This window comes from Somniosus microcephalus, unplaced genomic scaffold (assembly GCF_052327205.1).
Source record: "Somniosus microcephalus isolate GS21.2 unplaced genomic scaffold, FLI_Smic_1.0 scaffold260, whole genome shotgun sequence".
Lineage (NCBI taxonomy): Eukaryota > Metazoa > Chordata > Chondrichthyes > Squaliformes > Somniosidae > Somniosus > Somniosus microcephalus.
The window spans coordinates 94568-109715 of NW_028225447.1; the positions used below are offsets into that span (position 1 = coordinate 94568).

At 47.2% G+C, this 15148-nt stretch overlaps 1 protein-coding gene across 3 annotated transcripts in view; it reads left to right on the plus strand.

Annotated features, from left to right (window-relative positions):
* The first annotated feature begins 6979 nt into the window (after nt 1–6979).
* Nucleotides 6980–15148, plus strand: part of LOC147081970 (discoidin domain-containing receptor 2-like) — a 254192-nt gene continuing 246023 nt past the window's right edge. For all 3 annotated transcript variants that reach the window (XM_085980560.1, XM_085980564.1, XM_085980563.1), the window contains exon 1: nt 6980–7163. The gene's annotated coding sequence lies outside the window, so the exon portion shown is untranslated. The remainder of the gene's footprint in view (nt 7164–15148) is intronic.

A 15148-nucleotide genomic window follows, 5' to 3' on the forward strand; every position in this document is an offset into this window, starting at 1 on the left:
GGCCAGAATCGCCTCCGCACCAAGAGCAAGACACTCGGGAAAGGCACTATCCAGAAAGGATCAGGAAGCCTCCCCAAAGACTGAATATATAAATAGACTATTTTCAGCTAATGTTGCATGTTAAAAGTGTTAATTGTAATTAGTTTGATATTTAATTGTTAAATGAGTGTTATGGTACTGTTAATCTAAAAGGGGAGGAATTGTAATGTATATACCTTTAAGGGGGCAACTATCTTTTACAGCTCATGTATACTGCAGTACCGGCAGTGACCACACCTGTATATAGCACTGAGTAGTAATCTGTACAGATCAGTTCCAATGTGAGCCACGTTGAGTAAACACCTGTTGTACCATTCTCCTGCAGTCTGTGTCTTATTATACATGGACACAACACTTCTACCACGCTTTGCGTGAAGAGATGTTTCCTAACTTCTCTCCTGAATGGCCTGGCTCTGATTTTAAGGTTATGTCTCCTTGACCGAGACTCTCCCACCAGCGGAAAACATTTGTCTCTATCTACCCTACAATTACTTGGAAGTTAAAAGCCTTGTTATTCTCATTCCTATATATTCATAATGAGTATTGTCAAGACACCCACTGAATCCTTGGCTATCATCTAAAACAAATAGCTGAATTGTGAATTTTGTGAATGTGAGTCGACAGCAGTATCATAACTTACCAGTGTTAACTCTTGCCCTCCTGACTGCTGTCACAACACTTGAGTGTACTATTGGAAACTAAAGTCATCTGTTAAAATAAAGCATCTGGTTATTTAGTGCTAAGCTGTTTAACAAGTAACAATATATAAGCTTGTAATTCCCTTGATGGCTCAATGGGTAAATGCACCAACTGAGGTAGTGCTGAAGCGTACAGACCAGGATGATTCAAGATTCAATTCCTGGTCTGTGCTCAGTTAAGTTGATCTCAGCCATGATGGCATTGGGGGAAATACAATTCTCAGAGCCCATGGTCAGTCCCATGGGCTGTATCTGCTACTGGAAAACCAAGTAAGGAATCGTGCACACAGCATGAAACAGGCAGGGTGCTGCTGAGTGCTGTTACCATGATTTTCTGAGCCCCATTCGCCCAGTTCCTATGAGCAAAAGCCCTTTTACCAGCAAGAATTTTCCACTTTATAGAGTCTGCACACCAATCACTTTGGAGCCTGTGACTGCAAAAAAGATGAATAAGGATTGGGCAAAGATAAAGAAAAGATTATAATTGAAGTGAACTTTGAATATAAAATTGTCAGAAAGATGACAAGATGAAGAGAATTGATGCTTTTTGCATTTCTTAAAAACTGCAATGTCAATGAATGCAATGAAGTCTCAAGTTTCAGTGAAAATTTACTCCAGAGGGCCGTAATTTCTTTTCAACCACAGCATTCACTTTTTTTTAAATCAGAATAATCTGCTATATTTTCAAGGAAAGTAATTCTAAGTAATTAGATTTTAAAAACTCAGCGTTTGTTTTCCTGGCCTTGCACTGCACAATTTGAGGCCTATAATTTATGCTCTAAAAACTGTCTTTTGTGAAGACTACAATCATAACTCCTAGGACTGTGTTTACACAATCGCAATGTCAAAAATAACCACAAAGCATTGAAATTACATATTACAATGATTTTTTTTGACAAACTTTTGTTTGTTTCATCATAATTTTACTGAAGGATAATTTACTTGCCATCTTCTGCACATTAGAAGTGTATAAACAGAATCATAGAATCTTACAGCGCAGAAGGAGGCCATTCGGCCCATCGTGTTTGTGCCGGCTCTTTGAAAGAGCTGCCCGATTAGTTCCACTCCCCCACTCTTTCCCCATAGCCTTGCAAAATTTTTCTTTTCAATTATATATCCAATTGCCTTTTGAAAGTTATTATTGAATCTGCTTCCACTACCCTTTCAGGCAGTGCATTCCACATCTGCAGAAAATTCCAAAGAAGCTGCCATTGATTTCTGCAATGGAGACAAAGCTTCTGAGATGTTGCCACAAATAAGAGCTATAGACACGAGAATCTCACCTGTCAGTTGCCACATGTCATTGGAGATTGACCTTAGAGTCTGCATGTGATGTGATGTTTCTCGAACCACCTTCTTTTCAGATGGTTACCCATGAGTTCTGGGTCGCACAACTCCGAACTAATGAACAGTCTTCTCCTCAGCCTTCGGTGGGTGGGGGGAAGGTGGTAAATCTTCATCCTCATCCATTTCTCCAGCTCCCTCGTGCTTTGTGAATCGCCCGGTGCCACATTCTCACTAACGCTATCTAATTGCCCCTTGGGTGAAAGTATCTGAGCAGGTGCCTGGAAGTGAGGAAACAAGTGACTCAGGCAATGAGTTGCAGGAATAAAAGCAGAAAATGCTGGAAACACTCAGCAAGTCAGGCAGCGTCTGTAGAGAGAGAAACAGAGTTAATGTTTCAGGTCGATGACCCTTCACAGAACTGGAAAAAGTTAGAGATGTAACAGGTTTTAAGCAGGTGTAGGGGCAGGGAAAGGGGGGAGGGGAAGAAAGGACATCAGGGAAGGTCTGTGATAGGGTGGAAGGCGGGAGTAATTAAATGACAAAAGGGATGATGGTACGAGGCAAAAGGAGATGGTAATTGCAGTTCATTTCTGACAAAAGGTCATCGACCTGAAATGTTAACTCTGTTTCTCTCACCCCAGATGTTGCCTGACCTGCTGAGTATTTCCAGCATTTTCTGTTTTTATTTCAGATTTCCAGCATCCACAGTATTTTGCTTTTGTAGAAGTTACATTGATTGAACTCTGCCTCTTTGGGAGTAAGTGGACAGAGAAGGGGGTAGAAAGTCCTCCTTGCATGGTGATGCCAGAGCGACAGTGTAGGTGTTCAGTCACTAACCTGGCTCTGGCAAGATGCAGGTGAAGTCGTTATCTGCCACAGCAAGAGCAGGATGCCTCCCTGTGATCTCCATTTCCTTCCCCTCGAAGGCCATGAGGGGTTTAAAGGTGGGGGTGCCCCCTCTGATGGTCTGCCTCTGTCTGACATGGTGACCATTTTCTCCTGCAAGAGGAAAGCTTGTAACTGAATAGCATGTGTTAAGTGGCATGGGAGAGCTGATGTAAGAAATGTGTGGGTAGGAAGTTGTTAAAGTGAAGGAAAGAATTTTAGGGCTGTGCGTATAAGTAATTGCTGTTTGGGGATCTAGGCAGCCATTGTGCAAGATGCCGAGTTCCAGCCATTATGAAGGGTTAGTTATGCAAATATTGCTTTAAGAAGGTGAAGTGTGTGCTGGTGCCCAGGGTGGGCAACAAACAACAGGAAGAGTGCCCAGTGTGTTACCTTGCCTGCCCTGGTGAGGTCGTTGAACTTCTTTTGGAACTGGTCCACAGTCTTGGGTGTGAGGGAGTTGGCACTCAGCACCAGTGCCACCTCTCCCCAGGTTTCTTGCTGGCACTGACACCCAGGAGTCTGTGCCTTTGTCTTCAATCTCATCTAGGAGGGTTTGGAGGTCAGAGCTGGAAAAGTTCTGGATTCTTCTTCCCCTGCTCGGTGACATGCCCTGTGGCTTTGTTTGGCTGCTTGATGCTGATTTTCATGCCCTAGACATTCTTGAAAAGTAAGATGAAAAGGTTGAGGAGACAGGCAGCGAAATTATCTGAGTGGCCAAGCACCGCTCCTTCCTTGTCTGGTTGTCCCCTGGTCTGGTGCTGACGTGGTATTTTTGAAGACTGTACTCCAGTTTCCATGCATCCCAGCTAATTGCAGCTTTTTTACATGGGATTTATGCTAATGACGACTCCAACAGGTGTGCGAATAAGCCCTTGTGTAACTACGTCTTCGGAGCTCTGGGCACAAATCTTTTTGCATTGGCTTGAAACTGTGGTGCGACTCACCATGTGGATATTCTAGGCCACTGTTTAAAGTGAGTGCTAAACACTTGCATCCACAAGTATCAGTTCATTGGTTTAATTTTCTAAAGAACCAATTCTATAATGGAGGCTAAGGCACCTATAATTCAAGGAAAATTACATATATATTTACCTGAACAAAAAATCACTTTGCAGTAAATGCCCCAAGCATTTAGAATGAAGCTTAAATGCTCCCGGTACGTACGCTGCAAATACTGCTGTCATAGAAATATCAGTCTGTGTTTGTGGCAGTCAGTTGTAATCAACACATCATCTCAGTCAACTTTCAAAATTCATTCCGAGGGGGTGGGGAAGGAGTAGCAAAGCTTATTGGCAAATTAAATTCTGCTGTTTTTATCTTCAAAGGTATTCTTCAAAGGGGACTGGGTGGTACGCTATCCTTTGATCCCCGGCACTTGGGTATGAATCAAGCCCGATCTGTTAGGATAAGGCCTCGTCCGCCTGCTAGCCATGCAGTCCCTATGTAAAAGTACCCGAGGCAGTTTCAGCATAATTCTGAGTCCCCAGTGCAAAAACTGCCCATAATTGGGCCCATAATTGCCAGTCTCATTCAGAGAAGCCACAAGGTTGCTTGGTGTGGGAACTAAAAATGTTGCACTGATACAACGGGGAGAAGGGATGATTTTCTGAGGTTGGAGGTTAAAATAGATTGTAGAGCATTGGGGATCCAAACTTTTTCTCTTCATGGGTCAATCATCATGAAGCCTGTGAGCCACATATAAAAGTCTGTGTGCTACTACTATTACGACCACCACCACTGGGAACCTGCTTAGGACTGGAAGGGAAGGAGCTGGCAGTCAGCCGTTTCCCATTTTCTTGATACTTTAGCACTCCTTTCCCCTCCCCGCCAGTCTCAGACCCCATGGGACAGAAGAGCAGGGGAATTCTCCCCGGTGTCCTGGCCAATATTTATCCCTTCACCAACATCAAAAACATTCCCTCATTGCTGTTTGTGGGACCTTGCTGTGCGCAAATTGGCTTCCGCATTACCTACATTCTGACGGTGGTTACATTTCAAAAGCACTCCGTTGGCTGTAAAATACTTTGGGACATCCTGAGGTCATGAAAGGCGCCATATAAATGCTAATCTTTCTTTCTTAAGGTGACAGTTTTCTCCCCCCTCCTCCTAATTCAAGCTGGTACTCTGCCCCACCATTTCAGGCTTCTGCCCTTTCACAGACTTTTCCCCCCCCACAACCACCCCCCCCCCGCCCCCTCCACACACACAGTTCAGGATGTCATTCCTCACCCACAGTTTTAGTCTGTCACTATTGCCCCCCCTCCAGTTTCATGCTGGCACTCATTGCTTCCTCTTCAGTTTTATGTTGGTACTGTTGGTCCCCTCTAATGCATGCTGGCACCATTGTCTATCTCCCTCTCCATTTTTCCAATTTCACACTGGCACGCTCAGTACAGCTCCAGGCTTTATAGTGAATATAAAATTGGGCCCATTGACATTTACAACTAAGTCTAAGGTTACCAACATATCTGAAAGGCTGTGCAGTGAAGTTAAACTACGAGTGCTGGCGGTGAAGTTAAACTACGAGTGCTGGCGGTGAAGTTAAACTATGAGTGCTGGCGGTGAAGTTAAACTACGAGTGCTGGCGGTGAAGTTAAACTACGAGCGCTGGCGGTGAAGTTAAACTACGAGCACTGGCGGTGAAGTTAAACTACGAGTGCTGGCGGTGAAGTTAAACTACGAGTGCTGGCGGTGAAGAAACTATTTCAATTAGGTCTCAATCCAGTTAGAGCAGGCATGAATCCTTCGTGTAAAAGTACGAGGCTCGATTTTAACCTGGAGGGGGAATCAGGCGGGCAGGGGGCCGAGGTGAGTGCCAACCCCCATGACCTCAGCAGCATGAGGCCAAGGCGATTTTATCTCTCGGGCCTCAGCTTCATGGATCTGGCCAGTTGCCCACCTGAAGTGGGCAGGAAATGGCAAACGGGAGCGTAATTGCAGGCAGCAGGAGGCTGCTGCACAGCACCGAAGGAACGGTCACCGGCACACAGGTAAGTCGCAGGGAGGGCAGTTTTGGGACGGGCTTGTTTTTGGCCAGGTGGGGGAGGATTTCCAGGACAGAGGAGGCCTAAACTTTCCTTGTGGGGCCCTCCTGGTCCTGCAAAGGAACTTTTAAAAAATAACTTGCGTGATTGGGCCTCTTTGGGTCTCTAATCTCCTTCCCGCTACCTTCACCTGTTGGGAAAGCCGCAACAGCTTTGCAGCTCAGGCCATCAGTTACAATAGCAGTCGAGCCCCGATGACGTTATCGGACCCCGACCTGCATATTTAAAGAAGGATCCCGCCGACTTCAGGCGGGCGTCCTTGCCGCTTGCTCAGATTAAAACAGAAGACAATGTGAGCGGATCGGGGTGTTGGTGGGCCAGTCTCCTGGACGATTTTAACTGCCTGCCTGTCTGCCCGCTCGGTTCCCACCAGGTCGGTAGAGTTAAAATCACCTCTATGATGTCTGTTGCAATCTGTTCTCTCAGAAGCTTTGATGTAGAATTGTTTAGTGTTTTTTTTTAAATCGCATTGTAAGTGAAATAATTTTTGATTCTTCAATATTATGGCTGTCCGCTCAACAGGGGGGAGGACAAAAATCATTGACGGATTTTGTTCAAACAGTATGCATTGCAGCGTAGCGATGGACAAAAGAGTTTTGTTTCCAAAAATATGAGTACATTAGATCTCGAGTGCTTAAGTATAGTTTGGCTAATTTAAAGCATATTGTACTTGCTTTCAGCAGATGTATTCTGGGAGAGGGGGAGGTCCGAAATTTTCTGGTTCATTTCAAAATCTGCCCTATCAAAATTTGGGACTATAACGCTGACATCGCAGCCTCATTTCCATCCCCCTTTAGCTGTCAGGGTTTTTTTTTTGTCTTGGACAAGTTATAATTGTGTAACAGAAAGAAGCCCTCCTGCATGACCTGTGGACTGACAGCGATTTTCATTCAATGCTTGTTGTCATTAATATGCAGAGTCCCTCGGGCCAGGAAAAATGGGTGTAAACTGCTGTGATTGGTTATAATCAGCATCTCTAATTGAAACAGCCTGTGTTACTCGTGGAATTCTGGGATCCCTGGCTGGCTCCCAAGAATGCCCAGAATGTTAGGTTTTTTTTTGCAGGCATCTTACATCAGCTTAGCTTATGACAGAGAAAGTACGGAATTCTAAGAAACTTCAGACCAAAGACAGATTGGTGAAGATACACAGACAAAAATATATATTCTAGACGTTCATGTTGAGGAAAGCGGTCTTCATCATAAAGGTACGTTTTCTTTGTAAGTCCTTTGTGACAGTCCTGTACTGGACCTCTAGTGTTTTTGTTTAAACCGGGAAAATCATATTAAATTTTTTAAGACATAGATATATAGATGAATTGTGGCTCCTTGAGATCTAACAAAAATGAAGAGCAAGCACATAATTTGTAACCCTCGTTTCAAGGTGACATTAGTATTGAAAACCGATGCAATGTGGAAAAAGAAAAGTTTTGGGGTAAAATATAACTTTTTTTTTGCTGTCTGCATGGCAGGCATAGCCAGATGATCATCGACAGCACCGATAACTCTGGTGCTCGCTATGCATCCAGATGCAGTTTTCACATGCCTTTTACTTGCAGCAGCCATGGAAGTGGGAAGTTTCAGAATTACTATCCATCCCCAGGCTAATGTGTATTGTTCTCGTCATGCATTAACGTTGTAATATCTATTCACAACCTTTTCGGCCCAAATCTACTTTTTCTCAATTATCTTATCATGCTCACAAAGATTAACTGTTCTTCTATATAAATTGTACATTACCAATTGTTTTTACAGCTGTTTAATAGTGGTACATGTACTCTGGTAATATTATTTCCGCATATGTAGAATCAGTTTCGCAAGCTCGTTCATTTAATTTCCCTGCCATACTCCTGCTGAGCCACTCAAATCCATTTAGCTTTGGACTATAAGTCTGTCATGCCAGATCCATGTGCAGAAATGTTCCAAAATGTAGATCAGAACTATGGCTGGAGTTGGGGGCCTGGGAAACTCTCTAAGCAGATGACTGCCCCATTTTTCAGACAGTTGCAAAAGAAGCCAACTGACCCCGCAAGTGCCACCCGTAAAATATCGGGAGCCAAATGTTTATTTTTCTTGTATTCAAGTCTGAAGCACCTGCGCTATTAATCTTTGATTTCAGAAATCTGTATTTACCTGGAGACTTTAAAAGTGCACAACACGTTGAAGTACAAAGGATAAGTTGATGTATGAAAGCAACTCACTGCACAGGGAAAAATGTTGGAAAAATGAATGGCTTGTTGTAAATATTTATTGAAAATTAGTTTTGTCTTTTGAGACAGTGTCAGCTGTGGCTCAGTGGGTAGCACACTCGCCTCTGAGTCAGAAGGTTGTGGGTTCAAGTCCCACTCCAGGGGCTTAAGCACATAAAGCTAGGGTGACACTCCAGTACAGTGCTGAGGGAGTGCTGCACTGTCGGAGGTTCTGTATTTCGGATGAGATGTTAAACCGAGGCCCCGTTTGCTCTCTCAGGTGGATGTAAAAAATTCCATGGCACTATTTCGAAAAAGAGCTGGGGAGATATCCCCAGTGTCCTGGCCAATATTTATGCCTCAATCAACATATCAAAAACAGATTATCTGGTCATTATCACATTGCTGTTTGTGGCACTTGCTGTGCACAAATTGGCTGCTGCGTTTCTTACATTACAACACATTACTTCAAAAGTACTTCATTGGCTGTAAAGCACTTTGAGATGTCTGGTGGTCGTAGAAAGGCGCTATATAAATGCAAGTCGTGTTGCAACAACTATTGAACAAGGGGTATTGGACTTCTTGGGGGGAGAAATTCCCCTGCTTAGCGCCAGCAGTTAAGGCCGGTTTCAGCAGAAAAATAGCAGCCGCCTTGCTTCTGCCCACTTCCAGCGCCGGTCGTGGAGACACCATTTTGGTAAAGGCAAGAGGTGTCATTTACCCACGTCTGAAACAGGCGCTAGGCTATTAACATATTCAAGTAGTGGCCTAACGCCTGCTTCTGCTCCCTCTTGCAAATATGGTTTGCGTCTGAGGCAGCCAGTGCCAGCGATGTTTACCCCCAGGAAAACCAATGCTAAACAGCACCGAATTAAAAAAGGTAATAACTTACCATTATCACCGATGCTACCGGGCCCAAGATCTCCGATCTCACTCCCGGACTCTGACCTTTAGGCCCCCTGATCTTCCTCCGACCCCGGCCCCAACTTCCTCGCCCCCCACCGCCCTCCCCGATAGCAATGCCGACCCTCCAACAATACTGCAGGCCCCCTGATCTTCCTCTGACCCCGACAGCCCTCCAATCCCTCGGACATCTGTACTGATCCCCTAACAATATAACAGGCCCCTCCGATCTTCTTACACATTTTTTTCCCCAATGGGGCAGGGTTCAGTTTTTAATTAAATGATGGATGGATCGCTGGGTCATTGAAATACTTGGATTGAAATAAATCTTAGTACTTCACCTATGACTACAGGATTAATCTCTGTCTCTTCCCCGACCCCCGAAGCCAAGGAGAGATTGTGAGGACAATTATAACCGAACCCAATGTCAGGAGACTGACGGGATCGGGTGGAACGCTGGTCTTACACCCCGCTCGATTGTACTCTCCATTGGGCAGCAGAGAGTAATATCAGGTGCGATGTAAAACCGGTGTTCCACCCGATCCCGTGGGTTTCCTGCCCGGTGAGTTAGGTTAGATTGACCTCTCACTGAGTCAGTGGCAAGGGAGCGGAGCGGAGTACGTGGTGGGGGCCTGGTTTCATTATTCCCAGTTTTGAAATGGAGGAAATTGTTATCATTCATGACTTGCTCTCTGACGCCACTGAGGCAGTCAAGGGTTCAAGAGAAGTGGTTTGTTTATGACTGTAACGAGGCTTGTTTCAATGCAGTGAGGAAAGCAGAATCTGGGGAGAGATGAGCGGCTGTTAAAATCTAGTAATAGGAACGATATCTGTAGAAGGGGCAGCACTGGGTGTGATGAAATATATTCCATTCATCACTGCCTGTTTTCTGTGTCTTGTAACTGCCTGCTTTCTGTGTCTTTTCCCTTCCCCCAGTCCTCATGTATTATGTATTGGAATGTGCTGGAACTGGTTGTGTGCAGGGCTCCGCCCATACCTGGCTCCTTTGTAATCTAAGTTCAGTCGGGCATCAGCCTCCTGAAGGAAGACATCTCTCTATTTTACGTGTTATGTTCTGAGTTAATAAAAGCCTTACTTTTGTTCTGCTAACTTCGAGTCTCGGAATAATTGAGGCACATCAATTTTATTAACTCAATTTTCAACACTATGGATCAACTCCTGAAACCCGAACGTTTGGATTTGGATCAACATGCTCCGGACGCATCAGCACGCTTCGGACACTGGTTTGACTGTATGGAATTCTTCCTGGACAATTCCGCAGCCGTCAAAGACGCTACGGACACTGCGAAGATGAGACTCGGAATGCTACGGAATTGGGTAAGCCACCGGGTTTACCCCCTCATCCAAGACGCCGATACGTACCTGGCCGCCTGCAACACCTTAAAGGCGCATTACCAGCAGCCTACGAATGAGGTGTATGCTAGGCATCTACTCGCTACTCGCGCACAGCGACCTGGGGAATCGGTGGAGGAGTTCCTAAGCATCCTGAAAAAGCTTGGCAAGGACTGTAAGTGCCGAGATGTAAAAGCCGCAGTGTACACCGACGAGCTTGTTCGCGATGCCTTTATCACAGGCCTCAGCTCCACTCACATCCGGCAAAGACTGCTGGAAAAAACGGAGTTGGACCTGAAACAGGCTGCGGACACCGCGCGGTCCCTGGAGATGGCCCAGAGAAACTCGGACGCCTACTCTTCAGCCCGCGCCGCCCACGCCGCCACGTGTGCGCCGAGGGTGCCGCCATCTTGGAAGGCATCTTCCCCGCCCGGCAGCCCGACACCGGCGGGGCCCAGCTCTCCCCCCAGAAGCCCTACGACAGCCGCGACGCGTCAAGGACCCAACTGCTACTTCTGCGGGCAGCCAAAGCACACCAGAAACCTGTGCCCGGCGAAAGGCACCACCTGCTTTAAGTGCGGTAAGAAGGGGCACTTCGGGAAGGTGTGCAGAGGGAACCCCGCCGGAAAACCAACCGCCGGAAAACCCGCCACCGCCGCGTGTGCGCCGTGGGAGTGGCCATCTTGGACGCCATCTTGCCCGACCTCGTGGGGTCCGCCATCTTATGAGCAGACAGCGTGGACGCCATCTTGTCTCGATCAGGGCCCTACAGTGGCATCGGTCACAGTGGACCAGACCAGGCCGCATCCGCTATCCAAATCAATGGTGGACATCGAGGTAAACGGGTGCCGGGTTAAATGCTTAATTGACAGTGGAAGCACGGAGAGTTTTATCCACCCTGAACTGGCACAACAACTCTCCCTAAAGGTGGTCCCTGCTCAGGGTACCATCTCTATGGCCGATAAAACCCAGACATCGACCATTCTGGGTTACTGCACGGTACAATTGTGCGTTAACGGAACTGTGTATGATAATTTTAAAGTATTAATCATGAAGAATCTATGTGCGAGCGTGATCTTGGGTTTGGATTTCCAGTGCAACCACCAAAGCATCACGCTCAAGTACGGTGGGTCCCAGCCGCCCCTCACAGTGTGCGGTCTGGCTACCCTGAAGGTAAAGCCGCCTTCGCTATTCGCGAACCTTACCCCTAACTGCCGGCCAATAGCGACCAAAAGCAGGAGGTACAGCTGGGAGGACAGGCGGTTTATCGCGACCGAGGTAGACAAGCTCCTGAAAGAGCGCATTATTGAACACAGCAACAGCCCGTGGCGCGCCCAAGTGGTAGTGGTAAGGGGTAGCGAGAAGAAACGGATGGTGATCGACTATAGTCAAACGATCAACAGGTACACCCTACTAGACGCCTACCCGCTACCCCGCATATCAGAAATGGTGAACCAAATCGCCCAATACCGGGTGTTCTCCACCATCGACCTCAAGTCAGCGTACCACCAGCTCCCTATCAGACCAGAGGACCGCCCGTACACCGCCTTCGAGGCGAACGGACGCCTCTACCAATTCCTCAGAGTCCCCTTTGGGGTGACGAACGGGGTCTCGGTCTTTCAGAGGGAGATGGATCGCATGGTCGATGACCACCACTTGCAGGCAACCTTCCCCTACCTCGACAACGTCACCATCTGCGGTCACAACCAGCAGGATCACGACTCGAACCTCGAGAGGTTCCTGAAAACCGCACAAAAACTCAACCTCACCTATAACGAGGACAAGTGCGTTTTCAACACCAACTCTGCATACTGGGCAGCGTGGTGGAGAATGGGGAAATCGGACCAGACCCCGACCGATTGCGCCCCCTACGGGAGCTGCCCCTGCCCAACACTCCCAAAGCCCTGAAAAGGTGCCTGGGGTTATTTTCTTACTATTCCCAATGGGTCCCCAACTACTCCGACAAAGCCCGCCCCCTCTTGAAAGCATCCTCTTTTCCGCTCTCTGCTGAGGCCCACGCCGCCTTCAAAAGCATTAAGCAGGATATTGAGCGGGCCACGCTACAGGCAGTGGACGAGAACACTCCATTTCAAGTGGAAAGTGATGCGTCCGACTTCGCCTTGGCGGCCACCCTCAACCAGGCGGGGCGGCCCGTAGCTTTCTTCTCGAGGACCCTCCAAGGCCCCGAGATCAGACACTCCTCCGTGGAAAAGGAGGCCCAAGCCATCGTGGAGGCAGTGCGCCACTGGCGCCACTACCTAGCCGGCAAACGCTTCACCCTACTTACCGACCAGCGGTCGGTAGCGTTTATGTTCAACAATAAACAGAGGGGGAAGATTAAAAATGATAAGATTCTTAGGTGGCGGATCGAGCTCTCCACTTTCGAGTACGACATCATTTACCGGCCAGGGGCCCTTAACGAATCCCCTGACGCCCTCTCACGAGGGATGTGTGCCAGCGCCACCGAGGATCGGCTACAGACCCTCCACAACGACCTCTGCCACCCAGGGGTCACGCGGCTGTTCCACTTCATAAAGTCCCGTAACTTACCCTACTCGATTGAGGAAGTTCGGTCTCTGACCAGGAACTGCCGCACTTGCGCTGAGTGCAAGCCTCGGTTCTACCGCCCAGATGGAGCCCACTTAATCAAAGCTACACGGCCCTTTGAGCGGCTCAGCTTAGATTTCAAGGGCCCCCTCCCGTCCGTCGACCGCAATGTTTACTTCCTGAACATTGTGGACGAATACTCCCGTTTCCCATTCGCCTTCCCCTGCCCAGACATGACCAGCGCCACGGTCATTAAATGCCTCAACAGCCTGTTCTGCCTGTTCGGTATGCCGAGCTATATCCACACGGATAGGGGGGCGTCCTTCATGAGTGAAGAGCTACGCCAGTACATGCTGTCCAAGGGGATCGCCACGAGCCGTACCACCAGCTACAACCCCCGGGGTAACGGCCAGGTGGAGCGAGAGAACGGGACAGTGTGGAAAGCAGTCACTCTAGCTCTAAGGACCAAGGGCCTCCCTATCTCCCGCTGGCAGGAAGTCCTCTCGGATGTGCTCCATTCGATACGGTCGCTATTGTGTACGGCCACTAATGCCACGCCTCATGAACGAATGTTTGTCTTTCCTCGGAAATCCACCTCAGGCGTATCCATGCCGTCATGGCTCTCCACCCCAGGTCCGGTACTCGTGCGAAGGCATGTGAGGGGCCACAAGACGGACCCTCTCGTGGAGCCAGTACACCTACTCCACGCCAACCCCCAATACGCATATGTCCGGCACACCGACGGAAGGGAGGACACCGTGTCCATAAAAGACGTCGCCCCAGCCGGCATCGACAACAACCACGGCAATAGCAGCGACGACGATCACAGCAACCCTTACCCACCCACTATTCTTTCATCACCCCCGGAAGAACATCGACCAACGGCACCCCCACCAACTACCCCTTCAACAACCCCGGCGGCACCCCCGGCAGAGACCCAGGAGGCTACCGGGGACACCCAGCCGACACCCGCGGCACCACAACAGCCACGTCGGTCGCAGAGGACTATCAAACCCCCGAACAGACTAAATCTATAGAAGGGGTGAATGTGATGAAATATATTCCATTCATCACTGCCTGTTTTCTGTGTCTTGTAACTGCCTGCTTTCTGTGTCTTTTCCCTTCCCCCAGTCCTCATGTATTATGTATTGGAATGTGCTGGAACTGGTTGTGTGCAGGGCTCCGCCCATACCTGGCTCCTTTGTAATCTAAGTTCAGTCGGGCATCAGCCTCCTGAAGGAAGACATCTCTCTATTTTACGTGTTATGTTCTGAGTTAATAAAAGCCTTACTTTTGTTCTGCTAACTTCGAGTCTCGGAATAATTGAGGCACATCACTGGGCTAATTCACATGCAGCTTGTCCACGGTGTAAATAGTGACTCCTGTCGTTAAGTGTCACACAAAATTAGTTCCTATCTGTAACTGATTGAAATTTGTGCCATCAAAACAGTTTTTTCATTTTACAATTTCCAAGTGAGACTCTGTCACGTGGCACTTTTCCAGTGTTACAATTATGGAGAATTCCATTCACTTGGAGATTTAAACATAAATTTGTCTCCTGTCAATCAATCAATTGTTCAAATAGTAATTTAGTTATTAATATATCTGGAAATTAATTCTAGATGTATTCATTTTGAAATTATATACCAATTTGTGAAAAATGAAATTCAAACTTTCAAATCAAATTATGTGGATTAATCTTCACATGAAACCCACCATTTATTATTAAGTTTATAATTTCAAATGTAACTACTGTAATATTCATGTTATTTGAACAGGATGCTTTCAATCTAAAGCTATCAATCCCAGCAATCAATTAGACCACCACAAGTGCTGTGCTGGAACAAGTGGGATTTCCTGGTGCAGGGATCGAGTGATTACTATGAGAATAATTGGCAAGGTTTTCTGTTAATCATTATAGACTGAGTAACTAGAACTGAAAGCGCTGGTAGCTCCAGAACAGATGAAATAATCGGATTGATTTGCAGGGAGCTTGTAAGAAAGTAAGTTGAAAGTATGGTGTGATATTAAATGCAGACTGAGCAAGATGAAGTGGACAGCACTGTCAGCCTTGGCTCAGTGGTAGCACTCTTGTCTCTGAGTCAGAAAGTTGTTGAGACTGTTGTCTTTGAATGCACAGGGGAACAGTAGCGTAGTGGTAATGTCACTGGGCTAGTAATCCAGCGGCCTGGACTAATGAT